Raw genomic sequence first — 12167 nt, 5'->3', positions numbered from 1 at the left:
GTAGTATCACATTGACACGCGTACTCGTTCAACTTTATCGGGTGACCGCGTTCTATCTGGCACTCCTCCCTCAAGGCAACACCGCGTCCAGATTATCTGGGCCACTCGTCACTCGGGTCCGGCTGGAAAGAAGCCGCCCACAACGCAGCCGTAGCTCTCGCACACCGGGTGCATCATTCTTCTCCCGACTTTTGAGGTCCTGACCAGTCCTTTGTTCTGCATCGTCGTCACGCGTGGGACCGAATGGTCACGTTCAGAGAAATCCTCTTCCACTACCGCAGAGAGCAGTTAAGTTACCCCCAGCACACAAAACACTGAATAAATCTCAATCCACCACTTCACGATTATTTCAGACATGAACTTTCCCAAACCCCGTGCTATACAACCGCATTTTCCCCATTGCATACTCTCCCTCTGGAAAGCGTGCGAGGCCCGCGCTGATCTCGATAACATTATCTGGCAATGCCCCAAAGACTCACCCACCAACACGTACCGCGCTAGCACTACACGCATCTTATCTACGACAGAGCAGTGGGAGAATTTGCTGCTTAGCTTAGACCAAAAGAGCAGCTCTGGGCCGTCCGGATGGCCGAAGACGCAGCCAGAAGGCAAGGACTGGCCGCCGTATGAGGAAAGGGGGGGGGACTGGGGGTTAGTGTCCCGACCGCCCCACCCTTGGACCCCCATCAAGGACATTATTTAATACAAAACTTTAGGAAGTTTTATCTCTCTGTAACAAATGTTATCGCACAGCGCAGGGCGCGCTTGCATGTATCGCATGTTTCCCGAAAGATATCGATTGTCCTATCCGCTGTCTGTTGTCCCCGAACTTTGTGTAATCTGATTTCCTCGAGTGACGCGAATGATGTACAACTTTCATGAAGGCACGCCGGTCCCAGCGATTACTCTGAAACCTTCAATGACAGATGTTTAAAAGCCGATGCGCTTGTCCCTCTGATCTTATTTTCAACGATCGCCGAGTGTGTTCGCCGCTATCGTTGTTCTTTGAGTGTAGCCTGCTTTTTAGGCACAAGTTCGCTCTATGAAGCGCTAGTTTTCTTAACTACAGCTTTGTTGCCTTTTTAACCATCACTACTACGTGACAATATGATTAGGAGCGATCATATTGCTAGGGCGTCGGTGATAACGCACGTATGGGGCGCGATCAGAGATCTTTGTTCGATACGCGTTCTGTTCGGTTGCTGCAAAGTAACAAAGTGGCAGTATGCAACATTGCTGAGAACGGGGTGCCGAGAGCCGCCAATCGGCAAGCGGTGCGCTCCCCAGACGTTTACTTCCCTCGTTTGTTGTCTGCTTGCAGACAGTATACCACAAAACCAAACGTTTCACGTCTTCCAATGAATGAAATCTTTATCTAAGAATGTATTCTTGTGTTCTCAAGCTTAAACACGTTTTCAAATAGTAGTATGCGTGACTAATGCAACTTACAACTATTAGTTCCTCTCCGTCGTCCCTAGGTGGTGTCGCGCACAGTGAGAAGAAAAAAGAAAAAAGAAACGACGGGAATGGCGGCGCACTTTTCAAGAGGCAACAACAACATGCCAGTGGCTCGCTGACACCGATGATGGGGTCGATTTCTCTGTACAACAAACGCACTATTTGTTTGGAGAAACGAAAGCGACGCCGGAATTCGCTTTCGGCCATTTCTTCAAACGCGTTTCGCACCGCCACCCGCTCTCCTTCCTCCTCGAGCAACGCCAGTGCAACAGCCTAAGTTCCCAAAGCAAGCGCCATTTTCTCGTATTAAACTATGGATTGGATCCGAACGTGTCATTCCGCAGCCGCAGCCGCCGGTTCGATGCACTCCAATCCACCAGACGCGCCATGCGAAGCCGGTTTCGTGACAAGCGTATGATCGCTCCAAACTTCCCAATTCCTGCAGGGTTCGGCGCCTAGCAAACGACGTGCTCGGTTGCACGATGATTGACAGGAGTGTTTCGTCATTTTGACATCACCGAAAACGTGGCCGCGCACCGCGGCTGGCGATGTCGGCGTAGAATAGGCCAATCATGCGCAACGGTAACCGAACGAACGCGCCGATCAACGATCTCCGATCGCACCCATGGTATCACGAATGAATCAACACCAAGAACAGCCAGCAAATATAATCTTTTTACATTTAAAGGTAATGAGGACTGGGCCATTCAGCGTAAATATCATTGACTTGGCAGTTGCTCGGATGGTCGACCATCTGGAAAGCATTATTTTAGGCAACACTGCAAAAAGTCAATGCAATAAAATGTCCTACCCTACTTTAATTCAGATTACGCACCAGAAATGCCTATATACTTCGTAAATCCAACTTCATTCATAGCTTTATCACTGCCCAGCCTGTAGTTGATAAAAGTGAAGGCAGTGTGCAGGCTTAAACAAAAAAAAACCTGAAGAAAAAATTGGTGCCCTTACACTTTGTGAAAAAGGATGACCCGCGAAACTGTGTATGTGGGCCCCTTAAATGTGAAATGCTCGTCCACCTGGGATCGGCCTGGCGTTTCACTATCTTCAGGATCGGCGCACGCATGGGTAGTGCTTAACGCCTGTTTCACCTTCGCCGCAGGTCGCCCAGTATTGCACTATCTTGGCGATCGGCCTCGCATGGCGATTGCTTAATGCCTGTTTCACCTTCGCCGCAGGTCACCGCTATTGCAGTATTTTCTGGATCGGTACACGTATGTGGAGTTCTTAGCGTTTGCTTCACATCTGCCGCGGGTCGACCCGGTATTGCACTATATTCAGGATTTTGTGTCTACACACGGACACGATCCTGGGGGAATTGGCCATTAAGGGCTTCGTTGTAAAACGGTTTGCGCAATGTAACTCCTTCGTTGCATTGCGAGTCGACGCGATGTACAGCCAGTGGGTGACGGCGTACGTTTAGGAATGTCTAGGTCATACTGAATGCATGTCTGTAAAATTTTTCCTTCCTTCTGAAACACAATGACTATTGAGTGCGCGCGATGCAGTATCTGATTGATACTTTTGTGTCTGCAGTTTGATTCTATCTTTAGTGTTCTCCTTTCTTGTTTTGCAACTTTCTTTAAATAAAGTACTGTCCTAATTAGTGCATGTTTTTGGGGTTGTAGGACGATTCCTATTGCTGTCCCCCATATTTTTGACCTTGCCGTTTTGTGCGGGAGTTGGCCGAGGTTGAGGAGGACTTTGAGATGAAAACTGGAGGTTTGTTTACATTATTTACAGTGAGAGTACCAAGACATTAGGACTCATAAAGCCATTACGGGCCGGCAGCAACTCGGACACTGCGGCCCGTGGCAACAAGCTCGAAAGAGATGAATGAAGGAATGCTCTCTTGCTGCTCCCGGTCTCTGGCTTTTAACCCCTTCGGTGTCTCGAAGTCACGTCACGTTCGGCCAATCGACGAGCCCGCTCAGGTGGCGTCATTTTCGGCCAATCGGCGAGCCCGCTCAAGTCGCGTCATTTTCGGCCAATTGTGGGCGCCCGTGCGAGTGTACGTCACATTCGGCTCAGAGGGTCACTCCTTGGGCTCCAATTGCCCGAGGGATTATTTGTCGGCGGTATTGCCTTCCCAGTCTGCAACTGCCTTCTCAAGGGCGGACGGGGGATTGCTGCCAGGGCTTCATGGTGCATTACAGCCGTCTTGCCTCGGGACCCACGTTACCTGGAACAGTGCCAGGCTCTCGCTACACTTCCTGGTAGAGTCAAGCAGTGAATAGCTCCAGATGCGGCGCATGAGGTGGGCGACGACAACTTGTTTGGACGTGCTGCGCCTCGGGAACGTGGTAGATCTGCTTCTGCGTTCCTTACTTAGGTGTGGCGCAATTCGCTGTGGTCTGGAGAACTCGAAGGAGGCTCAGGAAAAGGTGCCGTATCTAACAATGCGTACTTTGCATCCTCATGATTATGGCGGCTTGCAGCACTTAGTGCAAATTTCCGTTACTGCTGCTTATCGTTGTGTAATGTTACTGACATAGCACTTCAATGATTCCATAGACGCTTTCGCGCCGTTGTATCAGACACGGCCACCATTGTGCTGTCGCGATAGCGGTCCGAATGCGTTGACTGCAGGTGGAGAATTACAAGGCGTTCTCGGACACGCGTTGCGATCGCTTGCAAAACCGATGCAGCCATGTGGACAGGCAATCACGTTTCGCCTGGTCAGATCTGCAGTAGCCACGGAGCATTTGGAAGTCTACTGTTGCCATGAGAACAAGGCGCACAAACATTATTTTTCCTGCAACAACCTTGGAAATACAACACCGTCGTTACTACAGAGGAACCCTTTGATGTTTGAATTTGGTTTATTGTTGCAAAAGCAACATAGGTTGCACTGCGCCAGCATATTTTTGAATTGAATTGATACCGCGAGCACTGTGCGCACACCCACTATCCTTCCTGATCAATCACGTTGGATATACCACACCTTGGTGAATACACTGTGGTGAGCAGAGTAAATAGTAAGCTGCACGCTAAGCTGCTTTAATGTTATTTCCAAGTCCTAACAAACTGCGACGGTATTGACTCATTCATAAAAAGTACACCACAGATGTCAAAAGCCTGTACCTCTAGTAGCGGTATTTCCAAAGAAAAAAATATATTATTTTACATGCCAAGACCAATATTTTAAAAGGAGACATGCAGTAGTGGGAGACTCTGGGTTAACTTAGACCAACTGGGGTTCTATTCCCTCAGCCAGTTCAAGGTAAACGGGCGTTATTTTGTTTCTTCCGCGTTGAAAAGCGGTCATGGAAGCCAGAATCCGGTCGCACATCCTCGGGCTTAGCTGCGCTACGACAGGGCCACTACGCCACTGCGACAGTACGGGGTCGGCATGCCTCAACACAACTATTTTTTTAGATGTACTGAGCAGCGCTTAGGCATTGTTGTATTTCGCAAGGTCGCAAGCCGGACAGTGGTACAACAGACCAAGAACAAAAGTTGATTTTGTCACAAAAAGAGATATTCGTGGTGCAGGAAATAGAAAGCGCTTGGTAAACAGCGTTATTCATTGCAGCACAGAAGAAGCACCACATGGGAAAGATGGAAACAATGTATATATATATATATATATATATATATATATATATATATATATATATATATATATATATATATATATATATATATATATATATACAAAACATTGATAATGGCACTCTTTGCCTATTGACTCAGAGGTTGGTCTACTTTCTTGACCTCTCTACTGGATGGCAGCAACATTCTGTAGTTGCAAACTCAAACTATCATGGTGCATATAGTGGAGAACTAGTAGAACATGCGTACAAATATTTTTTTACGTTTAAAGTGCCTAATGTTTCTTACTTGAATATTGAGTATCACAAAACAATTTATTGTATGAAAAATCAATTTCATGACATGAAGGTGTCCTCTGTAAGCAACCTTTTTCCACGAACGCTTATAATTCCTTTTGCTTCGTCTTCTATAGGTCAGTATTCCTTTTTCGAGTATCTGATGTACCAGAGTAGTGACATGGATTGTGGTGTGTTCCTCATAAAGAACAGTATTGGTGGTACGTAAAAATATAATCATACAATGATATTATTCGTAATACAACTGTGAAATAATAAAATTCGATATTAAGTACGCCAAGAAACGCTTCACGTAGAGGAGACAGTAAATGTTTCAAGTGAAAGTGAACGTCGAAAAAATTGGCGAATATATTGTGTATCCTGCACGTATTTTCCCAACAGAAAGGTGAAATGGGTTTTCAGTAATGCTTAGCTGAGCACTTTTCATAAACTGTGATCGGAAATAAAGAAAGCTGCTTTCTCTACTACCCTGTGAAAGAAACAACTCGGAAAATGTTAGCAGGAATATTATAGTAAGTTACCGTTTCTAAATGGCGACAAATTCCGCACGTCTATTCCACGTGTCCGCAACGTTACATAAACGTGAATAGAAACAAGTAGTAAAGTGCGTTAATTTGCGGTTTCGAAGTTCTCAGCTGCGATATTTGAAAGCTACCGGATTGAGTCAGCGACTGGGATCCGGAATGATTGACCGAATGACTGGACTTTCTCTTCTTCTTTTAGTCTTCCCATGTCCTTTTTCCTTTTCCGCATTGTAGGGTAGTCAACCGCGCTGAGTCCTGGTTAACCTCCCTACCTTTAATTTATCATTTGCTCTCTCTCTCTGTCTCAGCATATATGGCTGAATACAATCCAGTTTAATTTAGCGAATTTCTCACGATCTGGAAACATGAGGTCAAGGCTTGAGACCATTTCGCTATACATGGAAGTTTTGCCAAAAAATAGTAATGAAAATAAATTTACGATCCGCACAATAATCAAACCTAAACTGCGGGAGAGACAGTGTCTCATATTGTGCTTTCAAGGGAAAACAACGCGTTTTCTTTGTGTTTTCATTGTGCGTGCATGTTCATTTCATGTGGTTACAGATCCTCCTATGGATTATTTAGAGAGGTACATTACTCGCAGGAACATCGATAGCTCATTTTACGCTAATAAACATATTTCCCTAAAGAGCTTCTTAATACTTAATTTCCGGCACCTATTGCAGTTTACGAATCGCAGCCGATTAGTTTACAATTCGCATCCACTTGGAACGAATTTCCAGAATAGCCCTTGTTTCGAGATACCCCAACAGAAAAATACACCAGACAGGTTTGGTGCGTTCTCGTGTTTTCTAGTGTAAACGCCAGCATGGTCTGGTGTTACCTTGTGTGTTCTGTTGTACACATCAGAGTCGCTGGGTGCTATCTGGGGTGCACAAATGAGTGGCTTGGTTTGTTCTGGTGTGCGCACCAGGGAGGCTTAGTGCGTTCTGGCTTGCACATCAGAGTGGTCTGGTGTCATCTAGTGCGCACACCACAGTACAATCTATTGCTACTTGGTATAGCAGTCACTGCAGGGTGGTGCTGGCTGGCCTACATGTTAGTATGTTGTGATGTGACATTATTTTTTGCGAACTTAGCTGGGTTTTACAGTTTATTTTCCGGTTCATGTATGATTAAGGCTTTCTAAACTCTAAATTGGCTGCTTTCAAGTTAGCACAGTCATCAAATTCAAATTTATTTCCTTTATTTATTTTAACATACTGTCGCCCCGAACGGTCATTGCCGGAATGAGGAGTAAAGAATACAAATTTAGCAAAGAATAAAAAAATCAAAAACAAGAACGAAACAAGATGGAGTGCAAGATCTGGGGTCTTCAACCCAGACTCAATGACTCAATGTGGCGTTAGTAAAACAGATTGGACAGCTCAAGATTTCAATGAAGGGAATAATAACAATGCAAACCATTGCATGAGAGCGTTGCCGCCAACTTATGTAGGAAAAACGTCAATATATATATATTGAGGGTGTGTCAACTTCCAAGAAATTTTGTTGCTTATATTCCCTACAATTCCACCTTTACGACACGAATGGAAACTTCTATGGTCCATGTTTGACAGAAACTGATGTTCCACGGGAAATAACAGACAAACAGCACTATCTATATACTGCTCAGTTTCACCAAGTGTCCTTCTTCCACATCGTTGTTTAGTATGTAGCTCTGGAAAACAAGTAGCATCCTAATATATTAGCGTAATGACTAATGAATGCATACCAATCCTACACTTCGTAAGAAGGCAGAAAAGAAAGCGGTTGTGATGAATGGAAGTTTCTGCTTCTAACTTCAATAAAATCTTTTTCTAGTGATGTGCTGAAAGGCGGTACTCATACCCCACATTCATGGTTCGTAATCCTTGCTTTTACTTACGATATAATAATTTAAGCATTAAGTGAAAACCAGATAAAAGTTCTACAATGTGAAGGGGAAAAAGGACTGATGTTTACCAAACACAGATACTGTGCTTACACTGGGCTTGGAAAATGTTAACTTAGAAAACCACACATATTCGCTTCAGATGAGTAGGCAATAACAATTCCCTTTAACATATTGCAAGGCCCTCAGATTTGAGAACATGTGATATTGACACATTATATCAAGATTTAAATGCTGTAAGACATTTAAAAATTTTGCTTTATAGCTCGGTGTACAGAGCTGCATTCATACAAATATTCGTATGGAGCAAATGTGCACGGCACAATATATATTACTCCTGATTTCTTGTCGACACATTGCGACGCATACTGTTCACTAGTATGTCAATGTGTGTTTTAAGTAGAAAAGCCTGCGGTGCACCCATGAAAATATTGTACTTGGAACAAATTATATGAACAAATGATATACACTTCTTCAAATGACTAGACAACTACATTTCCGTTTAACGTACTGAAAGAACATTAGCACTGATAACTTGTTGAGACACTGACACATCACAGTAAAAATCCTGTACTGGAACAAGTTCACATGTTTTGCATTATAGCTCAATGTGGAGAGCTGGATTGCTAAGATCTTGTAAAATTACCACTCACTGCAATTCTCAAGGAATAAACAGCGGGACTAATTCAACCCCTTTACAGATATCTTTAATACCGAGCAAGAATATATTTAGAAGAACACTCATTGAAGAATGCGAAGCACAAAGGAAGTGAAGAAAGAAAGGAAGCTGCGGCTAACCAGCTGCGTCTACTCCCTGGAATGCGCTGCAGTACTTGGCTGGAAACACATCGTACACAGGCGCATATTTGTGGCACACAACACATGGGACACATGCACACTGCATAAACATGTGGTCTTGTCTTTTTTTAGGAAACTTCGTGCCCTCCAGATAAACACACAAGGCATGGACGACATGAGCGCAACCCGCGCACATTTAACACACGAACACAATAGCAATTGCGGACGACACGGTTGTAACCTGCACCACACAAGTGATGAAACCTCGTAGATTAGACGCTTTCTGACTGAAACAGTTGAAACGCGCAAAGAAACATTCCACGCTGCACATGTGGACCTCTGAGATCATGATAACAAATTCAGAGGCTGATATTTACACTAGCAGCAAGTCATTTGAAACGAAATGACGGCGGAGGCACTGCAGGTAACACTGGTAGGAGCGCTAAACGTAGCGGAGGGGCGTCAAGACAAACATTCACTCTCTTCCGAAGTCAACTCGTTGAAATCATGGCCGCTTTTTGTATGCATCGAAGCACGGAAGCAACTGGAATGCCAATGAATTTCACCGAACTGTTTCGGAAATATCATATCGAAACTGCTACAAGCTTTAAAATTCATTTCAAATTGAACGAACCTCACCAGCTGCAATTAGCAATTTGAATATGTGCCGGAAAGGCTATAATTAAGAGGATAATTAGTTGGTTTCTTGTCGTTTAGTAGAAAAAGTCGCAGTTTCGCCCTGAAGTCGAAGCGCCCATTGCGACAGCAAATTAGTAGATAGCTCTACGAAGTAATCATAGCAGCTGTATGGGCCGTATACACATTCAAAAATTCGCTTACTAAATAAATTGCCAATGATAATGTTTTAGCACGACTCAACGAGGAGGTACAAAAGTAGAGACCCAGGAATCACTGTCTCTTTCAATCTCTTTTTTTTTTTCTACGTCATCGTTCTGCCGCGCCAACACATGCTATCATGGATTCAAACCAACTGTTTAAACTAAGTAAACAATGACAGTGTCACGCGCACACAGATAAACATGAACACATCTCGCTCGATGAGCGCGGAAATGCGCTGTCAAAATGCTGAAGTGAGGAATCACGGCGGCAAGAGCGATCGAGTTAAACTTCGTGCACCGGTCGCTTTCACCTAAACGAAACGGCGAAAGCATAGCGTACACGAAGCTACCGGCACTACGTGCCCTCTGCAAACATCGCAGATCACTGAAAATTAATATCTCGGAACTAGGGCTGTTCAGAGAATTCGTTCCAAGTGAATGTGCCATGCGAAAGCTGCCGTTATAATTTGCAGATTAAGATTTGTTGCATAAAATAATTAAATATGGTAATTGGCGTGATTACGTTTCTTATGCAAATGAACGTTTTTATTTCCCGTAGAAGTAATAACCCACTCATCGAGTTATTTAGATCATGGGTTAGAATTGTACTACCTGCCATAGGCAATCCTGAAATACCGTGTGCCTGTGCACACCGAACGCAGGTTGGTTCGTTGGTATCAGTCTTAAAATATTAATAATAGGCAAATGCAAATTCATGTCTACGGTGAGAAAGCTCGTCGCACGAAAAGAAAAGCCGTGTACAACTGAGCATTGGGGATGTCTGTTTATGACTTGCGTTCAATGTCCATGGCCGCCAAAAAAGCTTCAATATCTGAGTAGTTTATTTTACGGTTTTGAAGATGCTTCCTATTAAGATTATGATTGCTTCACTGAAAAGATTTGCCCTTTTCGACGGCATTCGTATGCAATGTTTCGCAAAAATTTGTTTAACTTTTTAATTTTCATATATTCAACTCGGTATTTATTACTCTTTTCATTCGCACTGTAGGCAAAAACACTTCCGTTATCTTTGATCAGAGACTATGATTTCATATTTTTGTCTGCTTCAGAGTTATATTACCACCTGCGTCTGCGAAATTCGTCAGTCGAGAACGTGCCCGTGGATTGCGCAAAATACTTCCTTCAAGCTTTGCCACGAGGAAAGACCTTCACGACATTTTATAGTAATTTATGTCAGAATATTCCTGAAACGTAGAAATAATTTCTGCTGTTCGTAAAGAATAACTCAATTCGATTTCAGTAAGCAGAAAATACTGCCGCAACCTCTCCGAAGGCTCAATAAAGAAATATATATTGCCTTTTTCTGACGTGTTCATTTTCACAGCATTAGCTGACCTTTACATCAAATTCAGCCATAAGCGCCTATTTTAATAAAGCAATTACAATATTATGTTGAAGGATGATGCCCAACCTCAACACTATAAAACTGCAAGTTAACAATGCTGCTTTTTAATGGGCAATCTTGGACGAAGGAATGTCCGAATCGCTGGTGAAGTGCGCTATCAGATGCATTTCCAGTGACGTCAAATACTTACGCGCAATTTCTTGAAGCATACGGCAGTTGCGAGCTCATGAAAAGTATTGACATAATATTAATAAAATAGTATGTTTCATAAGCATGGAAAAAATGTATTTGCTCTTATTCGTAGAGCAATATTTACTTTTTACGGGGCAGAATTCTCGGCTTAACCACGTAAGATAATAACGTATCACAGCTTTCTTTGGCTCTTACTAATTTCTTATATTACGATAAGTGCTGTAAGCCGTCTTCTTATTGCCACAACAATTATGTGGACACTCGAGGCGCATTTTTGCCGTCACCTTGAAGTTCTGTGTGAAGTCCAAGTGCGATGACACTGTCTCCGCGTGTCGTATTCTGTATGTGTAAGAAAAACAACGGGAAGGAAGCCGCGGCTGAATTCGGCGCGTGCGCTGAAAGAAAGCGGACAGCAAGTCGTCTTCGGTCCCGCGGAAGCTCCTGGTGGAACGGACGAAGGAGGGGACGGACGGCGTTGTGCTTCGGCAGCAACTGACCGCTTCGCGGCCGAGCGCTAGGCAACTGACGATCGCGGCTCAATATCGCGCGCTACATATTTAGTAAGGTGGGGAGCCACCGCGGATTGGAGGGAGGAGAGCTGCGTCGACTCCTACCAACAAGCGCATACTTTGCATGGCCCCGCGTGGTCGTGCGCACCGTGTCTTGTAAGGGATCTGCAGACGGCTCATACTAGAACACTGTAGCTCGTACCTATGTGCGCGTTGTGTTCTCGCCGCTCTTGCGCTGAAGCGATAGCCCACACGAAGGTCTGTTCACTCGCTGCTGCTGCCGCGCTTGCTTACACCAGCGTCTTGACAGTGAGTGTCTGCGATCATAGAATTGGATATGTTCATGTTTGGTGGTGCGCGTTCACGCCAACCTTATTAATTCAGTTAGTAAGCGAATCGTTCCGAGATTATACGGCGGACAAACGTAATTTCATTACGTAGTACTGCTGTCTACTAATTTGCTATCGCATTCGATGCCTCGCCTTTCGAGTTAAATTGCGACATTTACATTTTTTTCTTGTTGCCCCAACTGATTGATTCCTGATGAATGTTGCCATTCGCCCACCGTGACTTTGAGGTGGTCTCCATCTTGATCAGCGGTTCCGAGGGCCTGCACCACCGACGAGAGTTAGCACGTAGCACAGTCAGTTCTGGACTCATACATAAGCACTTTGGAAAAAGGAACTGCATTATTTTTCATTTCTGGCCATAGAGAGCC

Source organism: Dermacentor variabilis, chromosome 7, assembly GCF_050947875.1.
Source record: "Dermacentor variabilis isolate Ectoservices chromosome 7, ASM5094787v1, whole genome shotgun sequence".
NCBI lineage: Eukaryota > Metazoa > Arthropoda > Arachnida > Ixodida > Ixodidae > Dermacentor > Dermacentor variabilis.
The sequence above is the reverse complement of the archived record's forward strand: the minus strand, read 5'-3'. Positions refer to the sequence as shown.